Source organism: Mirounga leonina, unplaced genomic scaffold (assembly GCF_011800145.1).
Source record: "Mirounga leonina isolate KUSES-001 unplaced genomic scaffold, KU_Mleo_1.0 Mir_154, whole genome shotgun sequence".
NCBI classification, from domain to species: Eukaryota; Metazoa; Chordata; class Mammalia; order Carnivora; family Phocidae; genus Mirounga; species Mirounga leonina.
Window position 1 is genome coordinate 36,478,040 of NW_023270389.1, and position 20,511 is coordinate 36,498,550.

General features: G+C 42.6%; 1 long non-coding RNA gene across 2 annotated transcripts in view; it reads left to right on the plus strand.

Annotated features, from left to right (window-relative positions):
* Nucleotides 1-20,511, plus strand: part of LOC118014301 — a 33,350-nt gene that overhangs the window by 5,085 nt on the left and 7,754 nt on the right. For both annotated transcript variants that reach the window (XR_004680253.1, XR_004680254.1), the window contains exon 2: nt 19,664-19,752. This is a non-coding gene — a long non-coding RNA (uncharacterized LOC118014301). The remainder of the gene's footprint in view (nt 1-19,663; nt 19,753-20,511) is intronic.

A 20,511-nucleotide genomic window follows, 5' to 3' on the forward strand; every position in this document is an offset into this window, starting at 1 on the left:
AAAACAACTCAATAAAAAATGGGCAAAGTTTGAACAGACACTTCGCTAAAGAAGATACACAGATGGCAAATAAGCACATGAAAAGATATTCAACATCATTAATCATTAGGGAAATGAAAATTAAAACCACAAGAAATATTATACACCTATTAGAATGGATAAAATAAAAAAAAAAATAACAATACCAAGTGCCAGCAAAGATGTGGAGAAACTGGAACATTCACACATTGCCATGGAGATGCAAAATAGTACAGGCTCTCTGGAGAACAGCTATTTAGTTTCTATAATAAGTTAAACATACATTTACCATTTAATACAGAAATTCCACTTTTATATGTTTATCTCAGAAATGAAAGCAAACATTAACACAACAATGTGTATATAAATGTTTATAGCAGCATTATTAATGATTGTCCCAAATGTCCCAAAGCAAAGCTGATTCAACATTTGAAAGTCAAATCAGTGTAATTCACTATATTAGCAGACTAAACAAGAAAAACTATATGAACTAAATGCCCTTCAGTGAGTGAATGGATAAATACACTCTGGTTTATCTGTACAATGGAATAGTATTTAGAAATAAAAAGGGGGTCTGTTATGCGTCAGACTCGTGATTTTGGCTCAGGTCATGATCTCAGGGTTGTGAGATCAAGCCCCATGTTGGTCTCTGCGCTGGGCGTGGAGTTTCCTTAAGATTCTCTCTCTCCCTCCCCCTCTGCCCCTCTTCCCTGCCCCGAGTTCACTCTCTCTCTCTCTCAAAAAAAACACAAAAAATAAAAAACCAAATTATTGATATATGCAATGACTCAAATGTATTTAATAAGCAAAGGAAGCTAATCTCAAATGGTTACATACTGTAGGATTCCATTTATATGATATTCTGGAAAAGGCAAAATTAAAGGGATAGAGAACATACCAGTGATTGGTCGGGGTTAAATGTAGGGAGAGGGTCTGACTGCAAAGGGGTAGCGTGAAGGAATATTTGAGATACTGGAATTTTTCTGTATACTGTTAATATTCTGTATATTCTTATACTATTCTGTTTACTGTTACAAGAATTTATGCATGTGTTAAAACTCAAAGTTCTGTGTACACACACAAATTTTTACTGTATGCAAATTTAAAAGTATTTTTTAAGTTAAAAAAAAAAAACGCTAGTTGGTCTAGAATCTCTTTTAAAATCCTACCCTTGACCTCAATGGTCCCTCCAACCACTATGCCACTTTCTGCTTTCAAAAAACTGTATTTCATAAAATATAGATTACGTTTCTTGGCTCTATTTCCTTGATTACCATTCATTCTTTTAAAAAATATCTTAAGACATTCAGCAACATAATCCATGCACATGATAAAAAGATCAAGGAGTGTAGAGGCCACGTGAGTGCCAAATAAATTTGGAGCGCCTTGTTAAAAGTTATTAAGAGTTTCAAGACAGGGGCACCTGGTGGCTCAGTCGTTAAGCGTCTGCCTTTGGCTCAGGTCATGATCCCAGGGTCCTGGGATCGAGCCCCGCATTGGGCTCCCTGCTCAGCGGGAAGCCTGCTTCTCCCTCTCCCACTTCCCCTGCTTATGTTCCCTCTCTCGCTGTCTCTCTCTCTGTCAAATAAATAAAGTCTTAAAAAAAAAAATATGTCAGAGCTAAACAAAAAAGAACTCTTCAAACTGAAAGAACCCACTAACTGCTAAAGAAGATAAAAGAAAAAAAAATCTCTATGCTTATATACATCATGGTGAAATTTTCAAGAGACATTACCAAATGCCTCCAAAAGGATAATGATCACAAAGAAAGATTTAGACTAGCATCAGTCTTTTTACCAACACTGAATGCTAGGACATATTGAAAAAGATCTTTAGGGGCCCCTGGGTGGCTCAGTCAGTTAAGCATCTGCCTCCAGCTCAGGTCATGATCCCAGGGTCCTGGGATTGAGCCCCGCACCAGGCTCCCTGCTCAGTGAGAAGCCTGCTTCTCCTTCTCCCACTCCCCCTGCTTGTGTTCCCTCTCTTGCTCTCTCTCTCTCTGTCAAATAAGTAAATCTTAAAAAAAAAAAAAAAAGGAACTAAACATACAAAAGATTTAAAGTGTTTGTGAGGAGCTGGGTCTAAAATGAGAAGAAAGCAAGTGGGCTGGAGACTGTTATTTTTCATTATAAACCCTCTACACTCCTTGATCTTTTAATCATGTGCATGGATTATGTTGCTGAATGTTTTAAAAGAATGAATGGTAATCAAGGAAATAGAGCCAAGAAACAAGAATCTATATTTTATGAAATACAGTTTTTTGAAAGCAGAAAAGTGGCATAGTGGTTGGAGGGACCATTGAGGTCAAGGGTAGGATTTTAAAAGAGATTCTAGACCAACTAGTTTTTTTTTTTTTAACTTAAAAAATACTTTTAAATTTGCATACACCATTTTCTCTTCTTTCTGGAATTCTTATTATACTTACAGGCCTCTTGGATTTATTCTCTGTAATTCTTTTTTTTCCTCTCATTTTTCTAAAAAAAAAAAAAGGGCAACTTGGAATCTAGCAGGTAGAGGCCAGAGATGTAGTTAAATATCCTACATGCATTTGAAAGCCCTTCACAACAAAGAATAATGTAGCCCCAAATGACAATAGGGACAGGGCAGAGTCTCTGCCCTAAGCCAAACCACCAAAATCTCTTACTCAAAATACTATAAGAACCATCTAAATGTGTTACCTGCTTCTACTTTTACCCTTATATAGTCTCTTCCCCACAAAACATAGCCATATGATTTTTTAAAAACACAAATCAGATTTTAATCAAATTTTGACACTCCCCGCTTAAACCTCTCCAGTTGCTTCCCACTGTACTTAGTATGAAACCCCAAGTCCTTAAACATGAAGCTGGTTTTATAGTTTTACATTGTCTGGTCCTTGCTTACTTCTTACTCATTTCATACTACTCTCTCTTTGACTATGCTTGAGGTTTACCTACCTTCTTTCTGAACATCAAAAATGCTGAACTTCTTCCTGTCTTAGGACCATTGAACTTGTGTTCCATCTGCCTGAAAGTTTTTTCCTACACGTTTTCACATGGTTGGCTGATTTGCATCTTTCTTCTTTTTTTTTTTTTTTTAAGATTTTATTTATTTGAGAAAGAGAGCGTGTGCGCACAAGCTGGAGGAGGGGTAGAGGGAGAGGAGAAGCAGGCTCCCCGCTGAGCAGGGAGACCAGATTGTAGTCTCAAGCCTTCTTGAATCACTACAGGTCTCCCTCCAGATCTTCTAAATGAAGATTTCTATGTGCGGAACATAGGAATTTGTTTTTTAACAAGGTCCTTGGTGTTTCTTATGTGTTCAGGAACCAGTGGAATAGTGTATAGAGAGGAATAATCAAAAGATTCAGGATTGAGCCCTAAGATGGACTATCTTTAAATGTGGGAGGAAAAAAGTGAAGCCCCAGATTGAGATAGGGAATGCTATGTGGCAGGTACCAGGGAGACAATCTCAGTTTTGAAGGGGAGCCAAAATCGCAGCTCTCCTTGACTGGTCCATTGCTCTACTTGTGCTGCCATAACAAAATACTACAGACTACATCAACAGGAATTTCTTTTCCCATAGTTCTGGAGACGAGAAAGTCCAAGATCAAGGCTTCAGCAATGTTCGGTTTCCAGCGAGAACTCTTCCTGGCTTCAGATGGCCACATTCTTGCTGCACCCTCACACCCTCATATGGCCTTTCCTTTCGGGTGCATGGGGAGGAGAGAGAGATCTCTCATTCTTCTTGTAAGGCCACCAATCCTACCAGATTAGGACTCTACCCTTATGACTTCATTTAACTTTAATTACCTCCTAAAGATACTATCTATAAATGCAGTTACATTGAGGGTTTTGGGACAAAAGATATGGAAACTGTGTTTTAATGAATAGAGGGGTGCCTGGGTGGCTCAGTCATTGAGCATCTGCCTTCGGCTCAGGTCATGATCCCAGGGTCCTGGGATTGAGCCCTGCATTGGGCTCCCTGCTCTGCGGAAAGCCTGCTTCTCCTTCTCCCACTCCTCCTGCTTGTGTTCCCTCTCTCACTGTGTCTCTCTCTGTCAAATAAATAAGTAAAAAATCTTAAAAAAAATAAATTCTGAATAGAAAGGGTCAGATATTAGTGACTCACAAATGGTTTTATATTTATATTCCTATTAAATGGTAACCTTTTGTACACCTAATTTGAATATCTGTCCTCACAACAAAAACCAATTATGTATTTCTATAACCTTGGTAAAAATCTCATGCAGATTCAATCAAACTAAGCACCCTGTTTCACCCTGAACTTTGCTTTGTAGTCTAAAAGAACAAGAATTCAGTAGTGATGTGATGATACTCTTGGATCACATTACGTCAAACTGGTTCTCTTCATTGATAAAGGGAAACACCAGTTGCTACAGACTGAACTGTATTCCTCCAAAATTCATTTATTGAGACTCTAACCCTCAATGTAACTGTATTTAGGTCTCATTTTGCTTTTTAAATTCTCTAATAAACTCAATATTTTGGTTTTATAGACATGGAAGGCAAGTTGTATAGACATGGATAAGAAGCCCACACAAGGGGGCACCTGGGTGGCTCAGTTGGTTAAGCACCTGCCTTGGGCTTGGGTCCTGATCCCGGGGTCCTGGGATTGAACCCTGCGCCCAGATCCCTGCTCAGTGGGGAATCTGCTTCTCCCTCTCCCCCTGCTCTTGCTCTCTCTCTCATATAAATAAATAAATAAAATTAAAAAAAAAAAAAAGAAGAAGAAGAAGTCCGCACAAGTCCCAAAGATGCCTGGACCACCAGAAACTGAGGGAGGAATTTTACTTGGTTTAAGACCTTCTGAATATTTTCATGTATGCTTTAGAAATTACTGTGTTTCTCTTTCATTTGTTGTTAATATTTGAGAGGATAATTGTGTAACATATCAATCAAGATCAACACAAAAGAAAAAAGAAAAGCAAAACCTAAGCCACCACTGATCCTAATATAGATCATCAACATCTTATTCTTCAGATGGCTATGTGTTTTCTTCTTCATCATTATCTTAAAGAAGCCATATGGATTCAAGTAGTGAAGAGGGTATGTTTATTATCTTGTTAAGGTTTTTCCATTTATAAATTAGGTAATTTAGAAAAATTCATTAAAACTCCTCCATAACTTCTGTTTATTAACAAATTTCATTGAGAATACCCACTGTGTACCAGGCATAATGCTAACCATGGTATAGTCCCTTCGGCCAAGGAAATTTTATTATATTGAGCAATAAAGACAAAGAAGTAGTCCACCGCAATGCAAATGAATGCTATGACTTGGTATGCATGTGTTAGAGGACAAGGAAAGGCTTTGGAGAAGAAAATGGTGTCTAAATTGAAATCTGGAGGATGATTAGGCATTTTCCAGACAGCCAGGAAAGTGGAATTCAGGAAGATTTGTTACAAGCTAAAGGAATTGCATGTGCTAACTACTATTGACATTTGGGTTCCTGATTCTTTCTCAAGTAATATGCTAACACTTGTATTTCTTGACTTATCAGTGGACTAATCAGAGTTCCTAGTTGTAAGCAAAGGAAACAGACTCTGGCTTATGTAAATAGGAAAGGGATATATTGAACGGATATTGAGTAACTCACAGAAATGCCAAGAAACCCCGTGAATGAATCTCTGAATATAGATAGGACCAAAGTAAAACTTGGCAGCTAGAGCCATAGGCAAAGGCATGCCACAGAGCCCAGCCTGGTAAGGGCACACCAGGGCACACAGCACCACTACCGAGGCTGACCGCCTCTGTTTGCGTTGCCGTGGTCACCAGTGCCCCACTCTGTCACTGCCACTAGACCGCCTCCACTGCCGAATGGACTCTTCACCGTCTCTGCTTTTTTGTGCCATTAGCTCCCAGCAGGGGTTGACTGAGCCTCAATCACATGCCCGTGTGCTACCTGCTTAGGAAACTGGGAAAGCAAGCATTGGCCTTGTCAGCATGGATGGCAGGAGGCGTGCAGAGGAATATTCACCAAACATAGAAAGGAGAATCAGATACAGGGCAGGAAAAATAGTTAAAATAAAACAAAGGTTGTTCACATTCAACTCTAGACAATATCTGTTGATTAGTTCACTTTAAATTGTTCCTTCGTCTCACTTACTTTATCCTGTCAGTGTTTGTTACTTGTGTTATAATTAGTTTTTCTTTTTGCTAATTTGGCATCACTAATATTATACTTGCAATTCTACTTTTTGTTCCATTAACTATACTCAGTTATTTTACTCTCTTTTTCTATAGATACCCCTACACTTTCCTCCATCTTTTCTCCTTACTGTCTTTTTTTTTTAAAGATTTTATTTATTTGAGAGGGAGAGACAGCACAAGCCAGAGGGAGCAGCAGAGGGGGAGGGAGAAGTAGGCTCTCCGCTGAGCAGGGATCCTGACGCAGGGCTGGAGCCCAGGACGCTGGGATTATGACCTGAGCGAAAGGCAGACGCTTAACTGACTGAGCCACCCAGGCGCCCCAGTTGGGCAGTTTTAACCTGGGGTCTTTCGTGGGGCTGTAGTCATCTGAAGAGCACGTGCTCTAGGGCTGGATGACCAAGAGGGCTCCCCCTGTGGATGGTAGTGGAAACTGACCAGGAGCTGGGAGCTCTTCTTTGGCTGTCAAGTCTACAGGTGCCCTGGCCAGGACACTTGAGTTTTCAAGCCTGGTGGCTGAGTTCTGACAGGGGCATTCCAAGAGCAAGCATTCCAGGCAGAAGCTGTAAGGCTTGCTTTAACCTACCTTTGGAAGCTCCAGAATGTCATGTTTGCTTTGTTCTATTGATCAAGCAAGTCACTCTAGTCAGCCTACTTTCAAGGGGAGGGGACTTAAGACTCCATTTCTTGTGTTTTTTTTTTTAAGATTTTATTTATTTGAGAGAGAGAGAGAGCTTGAGAGGGGTAGGGTCAGAGGGAGAAGCAGACTCCCTGCCGAGCAGGGAGCCCGATGCAGGACTCGATCCCGGGACTCCAGGATCATGACCTGAGCCGAAGGCAGTCGCTTAACCAACTGAGCCACCCAGGCGCCCCAAGACTCCATTTCTTGATGGGGTGTGACAAGAACACAGGTGTTATGGCTGTGACCATCTTTGGAAAATACAACCAAAAGATGTCGACCCCTGACCCTTCTGCTTCCCATGTCCTCTTTCCTGCTTTGTTTTTTAAATCTCTAAGAGTACATAATCAATAGTACTGTATTTGTTGCCAGTGATAAAAGTCGAGCTCTCAAGGAAAAATCAAAATTTTGGTAAATTTGTATACACTCCTCATTTTCCTTCTTTTTCTTACATCAGGAATTTAACAGCTTCCCCAAACTTAATGACTTTTCTGATGAGATTAGTAGTGATGTTAATGAATATGAATTTTTTATATTGTATAATTAAGTGAGTTAACTTTTGGAAGATCTGCATAATTTAATAGACCAATATTTTTCAGATAATCAATGCATGATGTTACAAAATCATGAATAGGTGAAAGCCATTTAAAGTACAAGGCTGACTAATGGATTTTAGTGTAACAGAGTATGAAAATCATTAATATGATTTCAGACTCCACATTGCAGCTAACTCTGTTTTGATCTCTGAATTGTCAGTAATTAATTTTTTTTAAATTGTGGTAAATGTACATAATGTGAAATTTACCATTTTAACCATTTTTTAAAGTGTGCAGTTGAGTGGCATTAGGTGTATTCATATTGTCGGGCAAGCATCACCCATTACATCTCCAGAACTTTTCATCATCCGCAACTGAATTCCTATATCTATTAAACAATAATTCCCATTTCCCTCTCCCAGCAGGATCTAAAAAAACTATTAAAATACTTTTCCCTTTTCTAAGTGCATATCTGTGGGAGGCTGGATTTTCTTTAGATACTTCAGTTAAAACAACTTGTCACAACAGATTGAATGCAGAAGTAGATATAAGTGGTCATATGTATTAGTTTCCCATTACTATATAGCAAATAACCACAACCATAGTAGCTTAACACAACTCCCATTTATATCAGTTTCTATGGGTCAGGAGTCTGGGTTCAGATGGGATCCTCGGGGTCTTTGCACAAGGTCTCACAGGCTAGAATTAAGATGTTGGCCAGGGGTTCAGTTTCACCTAAGGCTCAGGGGTCCTTGTCCAAGGGCACTGCTTGTTGGCAGAATTCAGTGCCTTGGAGTCGTAGCACCAATGTCCCTGTTTTCTGGCTAGCTGTTGGCCAGGGGCTGCTCTCGGCAACTCACGGGTCCCATCCCTGCCATATGACAACATCAGTCCTTGTTTTCCATCACATTGTGGCTTACTTCTCCAAAGCCAGCAGGAAAATCCCACTCTAGTCTGCTATGATGGAGTCTTATATAATGTAACGTAATCCTAGGAGTGACTCTATCATCACCTTTGCCAGATTCTTTTGGCGAGAAGCAAGTCATGGGTTCTCCTTCACTCCCCAGAGTCACTGAGGTCATCTTAGGGTGTGTGCACTCCAGACATTACGGATGTACAAAAACATAAAACAATGTCACTCTTCTCACTATTTCAATATATATAAATTAAGTAAATATGTACATTTATAATTAAAAATATGTTATTCATGTTCATGTGTAATGGGTTTCTAGCTGTTATTTTAAATGAATTGGTAAAGATTGAATTTTCCAATTTTACTTTCTAATACAGTAAATATTGATGGTTATAACGCTTATAAACAATAGGTCTTCGGGCTCCTTAATAAATTTTATGAGTACGAAGTGTCCTGAGACCAAAAATATGAGAACTGTTAATATAATAAATCCTAATGGCAAACAGATTATAAACAACAAACAGTTGGCATTTTCCAAATGCTTTCTGTGACTCAAAGAAATACATTTCACATTGTGACCTAGTATACATATATATACATACATTCATGGATATAGAACCAAGGCAAAAGTTTCCTGAAGTAATATTTATCCTTATCTGCCGTACACGCTGATATTTTCTACTCTATTGCTTTTCTTTTAAAAATTCCTAGTCATAATCTGGGCCGCCTGGGTACTCAGCCGGTTAAGCTCCTGACTCTTATTTTGGCTCAGGTCATGATCTCAGGGTCCTAGGATTGAGCCCTGCATCAGGCTCTGTGCTCAGTGGGGAGTCTGCTTGGGATTCTCTCGCTCTGCCCCTCCCTACACCCCCTTACGCTCTCTCTCTAGAATGAATAAGTCTTTAAAAAAGAAAAAAATTCCTGGTCATAATCCAATACATGGATTTCATGACGCACTCAACAGGTTAGGACCTGAAGTCTAAAAATCCTGGCTTATCACAGAGCTGCTTGAAAAACATTTAAAAATACAGTTTTTCAGGGCTAAGTACTATTTCCACCTAAGTGAATAGGAAAGGGAAAGAAAAGAGTGAATCCACATTTCTCCTCCCTTGAAGCGCTCTTGTGATACTTATCTGGGGATTACCCGATTCTGGCCAGGGAAGGACTGAGTCATGAGAGTACATATTCTGGGTTATTCCACATTAGACAGTTAGTTATCCTAAGCAGAAATGTCTCCAAGCAAAGAGAAGGCATTACTGAAATGCCCAGCACGATGCTTCTGGCAGCTGTGAGTGTGATAGGCTGTTCTTAGAGGACAGGATTTTATCGGAAGAGAAGCAATTTTCCAGGAGTCCAGAGAACTAGGTGCAAGTCACTGCTGGGGCGGTGGGGAGGCCTTTGTAACTGATGAGAAGGAGGTTCAAATTCTAGTATACCAGTTACTTTATTTATGACCTTAGAAAAGTCACCAACTACCTAAACCCCCACCTCTTTCTCTCTAGAGTGGGGATAAAAATACCTGCTTTGCCGTGTTGTTTGTGTGGGTAAAATGAGGCAATGTGTGCACCATGCTCAGCATGAGCCTGGCACACATAGTGTTCTAAGATGGCAGGTCCTTTTCTTGCCAGTGATTTGCTCTTTGATGTTGGGCACACTGGAAAAGGTGCTGCTGCCTCATCTACGTCCCAGGGTAAGTGTGGAGGCCAATGAAGAAAAATGGATCGCAGGACAGCAATGTGATGTGATGTGCCGTTAGATGGGAAGGAGGTGCCCAGAATGGAGCCTGGGGAATCAGCCTGCCCCATGGGGACAGCCGCTGAGGACACAGAGGGTAGGGGAGCGGGTAGAAAGCAAGAGTGTACGAAGCAAGGTGCCTCTGAGCATGGAGAGAGGGGCTCAGAGTAATCCCCTTGCGGTTCCAGGAGCTGTATATGCCTCAATCTCAGTGAATCCCCACAACACCAGCGTCAGGTAAATATTATTACTCAACTGAGAAAACTGAGACTCAACAAGGTTAAATAACTGGGCCCAGGTCACAGAAAAGGAGAGGATGTGATGTGGCAGCAGCAGCTGCTGCCCGGGCCAAGAGCCATCCTGGCAGACTTGTGGTTGGAGGGGAGAGGTGGACTGGCTGTGGCTCGGGAAGACCAGCTCGCCGCTCCGCCCCCCCCCCCCGCCCCCCGCCGGGGAGCCCACAGCCCACAAGACGACTCTCTGGCTGAGCCTCCCATGACCACCAGGGGGCGCTTACTGGCCCTTCTGCAAAGGAGACCCCTCTTGGTTCTCAGGACGGGCTTTGGTCTGAGGACTGCTTTAGCGCCCAGTGGATCAGAGTGTCACCAGTGATGGCACCTCCCCTCCCACTCACCTTTGCCAGCTGCCTTGTGGTCTTGCCTACCCCTCCACTTACTAGATTCCAACTCTCTGTCTCTCTCTTATACACACACACACACACTCAGCCTCATGAATAGTTTCTACAACAGATGCCAGATAATTGTCATCTACCGAATGGTATTCCTCCAGGTTTATACAAAACAGCTCAGAATCCATCATTCATTCCATCTTTCCAGTTTCTATAAAATGGTATTTTCAGCATTCTATAAAAGATACATCTCATCTGCAAGCATCTCCTGAACACTGCTAAGCAAAGATGATAAACATCTATGTGACAGTCTTGCAATCAGCCGTCTCTAACATAACATAAGGCCAATATAATAGCTCCAAAGTGCATTCATCTTCTATTGAAATGAAATTATTTAGTCACGTATTAGATTCAAATAGATTCAGATGTGACGAGAGAATTTCCTGAGTTCCCCCGCAAAGAGTAAACTAAAACAGTGGTTCTCAGCCTTGTCTGCACAATGGACTCACCTGGAGTGATTTAGAAAACCTATGCCTGAGTTAAAAAAAAAAAAAAAGAAAAAAAGAAAAAAAGAAAGAAAACCTATGCCTGAGACCCATCCTGAGTTTCTGATTTATTGAGTGTGGGATGCAGCTGGGCACTGGAATAAAAGCTCCCCTGATGATCTAATGTGCAGCCAAAGCTGAGAACCACAGATCTGAAATATTAGGGCAATCAGGTTCAAGAGCAATGATTAAAGAACTGGGTCTGGATATCCCAGAGGAAGGACGGTGACAAATGATCTTCAGTGTGCCCTGTCGACTTTCCATTATCTGTACTAATTGAAAGGAAGACTGTCACAAGCAACTGTCAGATCTTAAATTTGAAAGTTCCTTTCTAGTTTGCAATGCATTTGATCTTATTTTAACCTCACCACAGCCTGGGAGGTAGACAGCATAGCTATGCTTATCTGATAGATGAGGAACAGGAGGAGCCTTAGAGAAGTGAGGGATTTGCAAAGTTGGAAGTGGGAGAACCATTTTGTGAAAACTATAACCCAGAATTTCTAGCAGCCCCAAAGTCCCAACAGTTTTATCCACACTGTTAAACTCTCCCCCACCCACCGAGGTAGAGCAAAATCTGTTCACGAGTCAAAGATAGGAAACCTTTTAAGAGCAGATGGAGTGGCAGAGAGAAAACCAACCAAAATGAAAAGTTCCTCAGCAGATTACAGTGAACATGGCTTCATCTCAGGGATTATGAGAAGAAGTTGCTGCTTTATTTTTTCCTCTATATATCTACATCTAGGCTGAAGATTGATGCGGCAACAGAAGGTTAGACTGTCAAGGGAACTTTCTAGATTTCTCATCCATGTGACCTTCAGCTGGAGTCTTATATGTGGCCCTTGAAGCAAAAATAAAGGGGGTGAGCCTCTGTGAATTACCTCAATGTGGAAGTGAAGGCGATATTAAGTTCTTTGAAAGAGCTAAGATGATATTACAATAGTAATAGGGAGAATAATTTTAATATTAAGCTATTCAGATTTTCAAAGAATACATCTTTGGAAACTGAGATTTTAGGTTGCTCTCTTATTCAGAGCTAGAGTAAACTTTGGCAGCTGTTTTGTTTTGTTTTGTTTTGTTTGTGGGGCCATGTGTGTATTTCCCATCCACTTTCCTCCTTCACTGCATGTGGTCCTAGTGGGGCTCCAGGCCCTTAGATGGGCTTGAGGTCTACCAGCAGCAGTAACTGGTCCAAGGGTGGCTTGCATCCCATGCAGGGGTAATCACAGTATGTGCTGGGTACAGATCGGAAACCCTAGCATCTGCAAAGAGAACCCCCAGATCTCAATGGTTTACCAAATAGGAGTGTATTTGTAATTCACTCTAAGTCCAGTGTGGCCCTCCATGGAGTCATTCAGGGACCCAGGCTCCTTTCATGTTGTGGCTCCATTCTCTTTCTGGACCTCAGAGTCTGCTCTATTCAGCCAGCAAAGGGAGAAAGAGAATAGGAAAATCACTTTTGGGAGGTTTCTATGGGCTAGGCCAGAAGCAGAGACTTTCATATCTGCTCACATTCCGTTGGCCAAACTCATTCACATGGCCACTCCAGAGGCAGGGGAGGCTGGAATGCCATCTAGTTGTGATCCCAAGAGAAGGAGGAAGCAGTTTCGGTGACTGACCAGCCAAGCTCTGCCAAAAGGCCTTTCTCTGGGATTGGTATATGGATGTTGGGAGGGCCAACCTGGGGTCATACCAGCCGGCATCTACCACTCTAGAAGACAAGTAAACCACCACACAGACGGAGGCAGAGCCAGGAGCTGGAGCAAGAGAGAGAGAAGGGGAGAGAGAGAGAAAAGAAGGAGAAGGAAGAAAGGAGGGGGGGCATGGGAGGAGGAGGAGATGGGGAGGGGAGGGGAGAGCACGTTCCACTGTATGAGCAGCTTTGGATAGTAACAACCCTGGACTCCCAACTATGGGTGCCATCAGGAACAGCCACGTGAGTGCCAAAGTAAATTTGAGCCCCTTGTTAAAAGGTTATTAAGAGTTTCAAGACAGGGACGCCTGGTGGCTCAGTCGGTTAAGCGTCTGCCTTCAGCTCAGGTCATGATCCCGGGGTTCTGGGATCGAGCCCTGCGTCAGGCTCCCTGCTCAGTGGGGAGTCTGCTTCTCCCTCTCCTCCCTGCTTGTGATCTCTCTCACTATCTCTGTCTCTCTCTCTCAAATAAATAAATCTTGAAAAAAAAAAAGTTTCAAGACAGCCATAGCAAAGCATTAAACCAAGTATGGGCTGTTCTGGGTGTGGGGCCCTGTGTGACTTTAGAGGTAGTGAAGCCGACCCCGGGGGTCACAAATGTCCTTTGGTCTTTCTGCCAATCTGATCTGGGTTTCTTTCACCACCAACTAAAACTCCTGATGAATACAACAACATTGCCCTAGACCCTGTCCCCAAGAGTTTGTAAACCCTCCACTTTTGTAAGTGATAATAAATCTGCAATGTGTTTACAAGTCCTGGCATGGAGTTCTGTATACAGTGGATGTCAATAAGGATTGATTAAGTCAGTTTTTCCTGGAGGCAGGAATCAGGACCAGCCTGAGCTCTGGAGGTTTGTTCTGGTTGTAGGACCCTATGAATCGGCCTAGAGATGTACATGTCTTTTGGCAAGAGATAAGTCCCCCCAAGATTTCATAGTATACTTTTGTTCTTTGTAAACTAAATCCCATTTTCAGTACATACCCCTTAAGGAACTTCATGGGGAATTATTTTGTTGGGCCAAGAACTGTTCCTTTCAAAAGTGCAGATTCTCTGAAATTGAATTTGCTTAAAGTGAGGTGTGTGCATGCTGTCCCCTAACCCCCTGCTCTCAGTTCCATGATAAATGCCTGCTCCGAGGAGCAGAAGCTTCCAACCCCTCTGCATACCACCCAGCCCTCACCGCCAGACAAAAGCAAGAAGGTTTGACAGAAAAAAGGGGTGAATCACCCACGTACCCCTATCTCTGGACCCTGATAGACTTGATTGGAGTTACGCGGCGCTCTGTGGTTTACCTTAGGGAGAGCTTTCCCCTTGTTGGTTTCTGCGTCATCTTCTGAATCCCAGAAAGAATTAATTTAAGCATTTATTTGGTCTAGGCCTGAGCACTTAGGGAAAGTACAGTCTTTCTAGAGTCCTTCTGCCTCTGTCTCTTCCCAGAGAACCTGTTTCTAGTAAGGTCAAAATGCTAAGTAGAAGTGTCTCCCTCAGGGCCTACACTGAACAAGGAAAGGCACGGGCAGAAGAAGGGATGATAGCCATCTGGGTTCATTTCGAGACCACACACACTTGGGTCATTTTGACCAAACATGCCCTTGGGAAATCCTACCTCCTCCAGGCAGCCTTCCAGAGTAATTCAGAGAAGAGCCAAAAGCTCGGTTTTGTTTTATCCAGCTAGAACCCTTAGGTAACCGCACCCCTGCCCCATCTCCTTTACAGTTACTACACATACTTGATGAATAAATGAATGAATGAATTCTTAAGGAGTGTATTGACCACATACAATGTGCCAGGCATATTCTGGGAGATACACACTCAAATCAGACATGGACCCTGGCCTCGTAGAACTGAATCCAATGAATGATGTGGATAAATCCTAAATGCCTCAGTGTTCATTCATTCGTGGTGTCTTCAGCTCCACTGTGTCCCTGCCCTCTAAGTTGGTGTCCACATGCACCTATCCATTAAGCACATTTGTAAAGTGCCTACTCTGTGCCCAGAAGGTAGAGACTCAGAGATGAAAGACCTGGTTCCTGCGCTGAAGGATTTCACAGACCATTGGAGGCAGCCAAACGGCCCGGAGGGGGAAGGAGTGACCAGAAACACCACCTAAGTTTACATCCCTGTGTGAGAGGTACAGTGGTGAGGCTTAGTAGTGTGGTTCTGAGAGGGGATCCAGATCCTTATCTGGAACGCTGAGAAGCAGTGAGACAAGTGAAAGGAGCCCTGACTTCCAGGTCTAGGCGGGCCCCTTGCTTATCACCTGAGACCAGACAGAATGCGCCTTGCCTGACGGTCAAGATCACAAGGAGATCAAGTGGATCAAGTACAAAGGACCATTCAAATGTTAATAAAGGAATTTTCTTTTTCTTTTTTTTTTTAAAAGATTTTATTTATTTGTCAGAGAGAGGTAGCGAGCACAAGCAGGGGGGAGTCAGGCTGAGGGAGGAGACTCCCCACTGAGCAAGGAGCCCGATGCGACTCGGTCCCAGGACCCTGGGATCATGACCTGCCCTGAAGGCAGACGCTTAACCAACTGAGCCACCCAGGCATCCCAATAAAGGAATTTCTTGAAGACAGAGCCATTTCTGTCCTTAGCAATATTGTTGGCCTGGCCTATGTGGATAAGAGATGTATTTCTCCAGGCCCTTTTACACTTCAGAGCAGTATCTTTGCCCAGCACCTTGATTTCTTTTCTACTAAGGACAGGAGAACCTCAACTAGATCTCCTCTGCCCTGTGTTCTGGAGCCTGGACACTTAGGGAGAGCCTAGCAGAGGCCTGCAGCCCGGAGTAGGGGCCAGAAGTTGAATCTAAGCTGTGAACCTCTGGACTCAGCTACACAGAGGGGAATAGCTTGTTCCTGGGAATGGAATTCTCAGCACACCAAATCCTAGCTGGGAGGGGAGACGGGGCTGGAGAACTTCCAAGTTTGCCTGCAGGGCTTCAGGAATGTTGCATTTGTTCCAGCAAGGTAATTGTAACTGGAATGCAGCACAATCAAATGTGCTAGAAAACACTCCAAAACACGCCTGTTGGCTTATGAAGGCCTTTCTCAAGACTATAACAACTCTGGGGAATTTTTAGAAGCTTTAAAAAATCATTCTGTTATTTTTGCCTTGAGTACAATAAAGTCCTGATTTTTAGTCCATGTTTTTATTTTTAGATTAGCACCTGGCTAAATATAATAATGCTAATTTAATACTCTATGTAATAACATTCATAAAAAGAAACAGATGCCAATTTCCCCATTTAACAAATGATGCGAGGTGTTAAACTGATTTAAAATAACTGTCTAAAAATGATTTGTCGATGAATAAATTTTGAAATAACATATTGTGTTATGTTGGGGAGCCGTAGGAATATTAAGACAGACTGAGATTTCACTACATGTTGAATAATGGCATCCAAAATAAACAAACTATTTTCATTACCTACTACTAGAATTCTTGAGATCCCCCCGCCAAGTTATTTTGATACATTTTAGTGTTTTGTTTCTAAATGGCAAGGAAAGAGGAGGTTTTAGGTTGCTATTTGCAAGCATGTCTCAGAAAATAAAGCCCACGGACAGGGAGAGCATTTTCATCAGATGAAAAGTCAAATGAGATATATTGCCACTACTGATTTTTAACATTACTTTTCAAGGTATTAGAGAGTCTTGGTTGGTGTGGAACAATTTTAATCAAATGAAAATAACAAGGAGCTGAATAAAGAGCATCCTTAGGCTAATTTGCAGAATTATCCTCATTTATGTGCTGTCGTTAACTTATTGCATATTAACACTGATGTTCCATAAATACCTTCTATTTAAGCAATTCTTCATTGTGAAATTAAATAAACTCTATATGACCACGTATAAAACAAATTACAAATTTCATGCCAATTTGCGGGGCTTGATTAGATCCTCAGTCAAAGAAATAAAACTGCAAAAGTCACTTGTTGGGAATAGCTAGTGAAATTTGAATATGGACTAGATATTAGATGGTATTAAGGAATTACTGTTAATTTCATTGGGAGGGATAGTACAGCACTGGAGTTACACAGGAAACTTTCCTTCTTCCTTTGCAGTGCATACTGAAGGGTTCAGGGCTGAGATGTCATGCTGTCTGGGATTTATATTAAAGGACTTCACCAAAAAATAGATTAAAGCAAATCTGGCAAAATGTTAATAACTACTAAGCCTTGGTGATTGGCATATAGAGGGTTCTTACACTTTTTGCTATACTTTTCTTTTTTTTCTTTTTTTTTTTTTTAAGATTTTATTTATTTATTTGAGAGAGAGTGAGAGAGAGAAAGAGCACAAGAGGGGGGAGCGGGAGAGGGAGAAGCAGACTCCCTGCCGAGCAGGGAGCCCGATGCGGGACTCGATCCCGGGACTCCAGGATCATGACCTGAGCCGAAGGCAGTCGCTCAACCAACTGAGCCACCCAGGCGCCCTTGCTATACTCTTCTGTTTGAAAATTTTTATAATAACAAGATTTAAAGAAAAATTCCATGAAGTAAAAGAAAATGTAACCAAGCGTTCCCACCCCCACTGGCTCCCTCTAGTGGCTGGCGGTGTTGATCGGAGGGGAGGCGGACAGCCCTGCCCAGCCCTCACAGGGCTCTACCCACCCCTCCATGTGGCCAGTTGGCCACCACCACACACTTGCGGGGAGGCTCTCCAACTGTTTCGTTCTTTTATCTGTTCTTACTGGAGTTTTATAGATAGAAATTGAGGCTGACATCATTACTTCCTTTAATGACTTGAATCCAGCCAGAGGAGCAACTTCTCACAGGTTTGAGGGTCAGCAGTTGGAATTCAGTGCAGTAGGACAACCCGTGTCTGAGGCTGGTGGGTTCTGTCTGTCTTGACTGAGGTGGGCAGGGAAGGCTTTCATGGATGGCCAGTGACTCCAACTTAAAAAGGAACATGCTGTTGAAAGTCTCAGATCTTCCTTTTCTTTGGGGAGGGTAGGTTCATGTAGGGTGGTGGGGAAGGAGGAAAACAGTAGATATTCTCTTTTTTTTTAAACATTTTAAAATTTAAATCCAATTAATTAACATATAATGTATTATTGATTTCAGAGGTACCAGCCTGTGACTCATCAGTCTTATATAATACCCAGTGCTCATTCCATCACATGTCCTCCTTAATGTCCATCACCTGGTTACCCCATCTCCCCACCCCCCCTCCCCTCCAGCAACCCTCAGTTTGTTTCTCATGATTAAGAGTCTCTTGTGGTTTGTCTCCCTCTCTGGTTTCATCTTGTTTTATTTTTTTCCTCTCTTCCCCTATGATCCTGTTTTGTTTCTTAAATTCCACGTATCAGTGAGATCATATAATTGTCTTTCTCTGATTGACTTATTTCGCTTAGGATTATACCCTCTAGTTCCATCCACGTGGTTGCAAATGGCAAGATTTCATTTTTTTGATGGCTGAATAATATTCCACTGTGTATATATACCACATCTTTCTCCATTCATTTGTCGATGGACATTTGGGCTCTTTCCATGGTTTGGCTATTGTGGACACTGCTGCTATAAACATTGGGGTGCAGGTGCCCCTTTGGATCACTACATGTGTATCTTTGGGGTAAATACCTAGTAGTGCAATTGCTGGGTCGTAGGGTGGCTCTATTTTCAACTTCTTGAGGAACCTCCATACTGTTTTCCAGAGTGGCTGCACCAGGTTGCATTCCCACCAACAGCGTAAGAGTGTTCCCCTTTCCCCACATCCTTGCCAATATCTGTCATTTCCTGACTTGTTAATTTTAGCCATTCTGACTGGTGTGAGGTGGTATCTCATTGTGGTTTTTATTTGTATTTCCCTGATCCCAAGTGATGTTGAGCATGTCTTCTTTGGAGACATGTCTGCTCATATCTTCTGCCCAATTCTTGAGTAGTTATTCTCTCAATTGACCTCCTCTGACCGCCTGCACCCCACAACTAGGTTGACGTTGACACTCCATTCCCTCAAAAAACACCCTGACCCCCATCCAGGGTACCCAGAAAGCTCACAGCTAGTTGATTCTATTCTAACTCCCCCCAACACTTCCGCCCCTACCAAGTGACCTGTCTGCTTACCGAGGGTCACTTCTGCTTGTCCCAAACTTGTTTACACCAGCCGTTCTTATTGGTATGACTAAAGGACACACAAGCCAATAAAACTTAAGTGTGGAGTTCTCATCAGACCATCCACACATGTCACAGAAGAATGAACATAGCTTGGCAATTGAATGAACTTTTTTTTATGTCTTAACATAAAATATGTAAGAAGCTTAAGGTGTATATTTTCATTTAAGTGCTTTTCAACTGCTACCGATTATGTAATGAGACAACTCCTTCATCCTGACTGTATTGGATAAGAGGTTTTCCATCATCTTATGATTTTCTGTCCAGACTTGAATGAAAATAATCCCAAACCAGATCATTAAAAAATTATTTTTTTCTACTGAGCTTGGTCAGGGAATATATGGATTTTCTTCCCCATTGACTTATCTCCTGGCATTTTATTTAGACTAATTATTAAGATCCACCTGCATTTTCTGAGCATGCACTGATAGTTGGGGACATACACCTTCCCCACCCATCCCCCTGCACCCCACTTCAGCGCAGGGTATGTGGGGAAGCCACCTGACCTTCCAGACATTGGAGCACCACATGTCTATTATCAAGGGCTGACTGTATTAGAAATAGAAGGACAGTGAAGCCTGGTAGAGAGGCTCTTCTAGAACATTTCACTTGGTTCTTTGAGGCCAGTTAGAGATTTCAGTATCACTTTCCTTGGTGTGACCAGTTACAGAAAAGACCCTGGAATCAGACCTGGACTCTCCAGAGCAGTGAGGAGGAAGGCCCTGAAGCTTCACCTCTGGAAGGAGCTGCCAGGTATTGGCCACATCCCACATGATGATACTCTTGGTGTAGGGTAAGGGCATCCTACCTCTGATCCCAGCTGCCTTAGACCTCCATGCCAATTCCATGGTCAGAGATGTGTCAGACCACAGGCAGGTGGAGACATAGCCCTTGGACCTGTCCCATCATAGCCCAGGACTCAAGGACTCAAGGGAAGAGACTTTGCCTACAGGAACAATCTCATGGCCCATGGGGATCTGGCTGCAATTTAAGGTATAAGAATCTGACCCTCTCTGAGCCTCAGTTTATTCATTTCACTAGGTGAGGAGAATGGACCTGTTGGCTTTTGTGGTCCCTTTCAGCTCTGCCTGTCCAGGGGGCGGTGACCTACCTGCAGTGGTGAGACCAGCCACCAGCAGTCACCAGCAGAGAATACACACTACCCAACAAGTCCCTCCTTACTCAGGGTGAGGGGGTGAATAGGACATCCCTGAATTGAGGGAGAGAACCCAGGTCTTGGCAAAAAGTCAGGGCAACTCTTCCCCTTCCAGACAGAAGCAGAAGATGTGGATGGGGCAGGGGTCTGTCTGCCAAGACCCCGAATCTCTGCAAGGCAGAACGGGGGATGCTCCAGCTGACTTGTGGGAGGGGGGAGGGAGGGGATCGCTGTTGCTCCAAGCCCTAACCCTAAAAAAAAGTTCATTCAATCAGCCTCGCAGCTGATGGGGGAGTGCGGGCCCGGAGGGGTTGCTCCATCTGACAGGAATGTCTTGGGATGGGGCCACCTCTTGG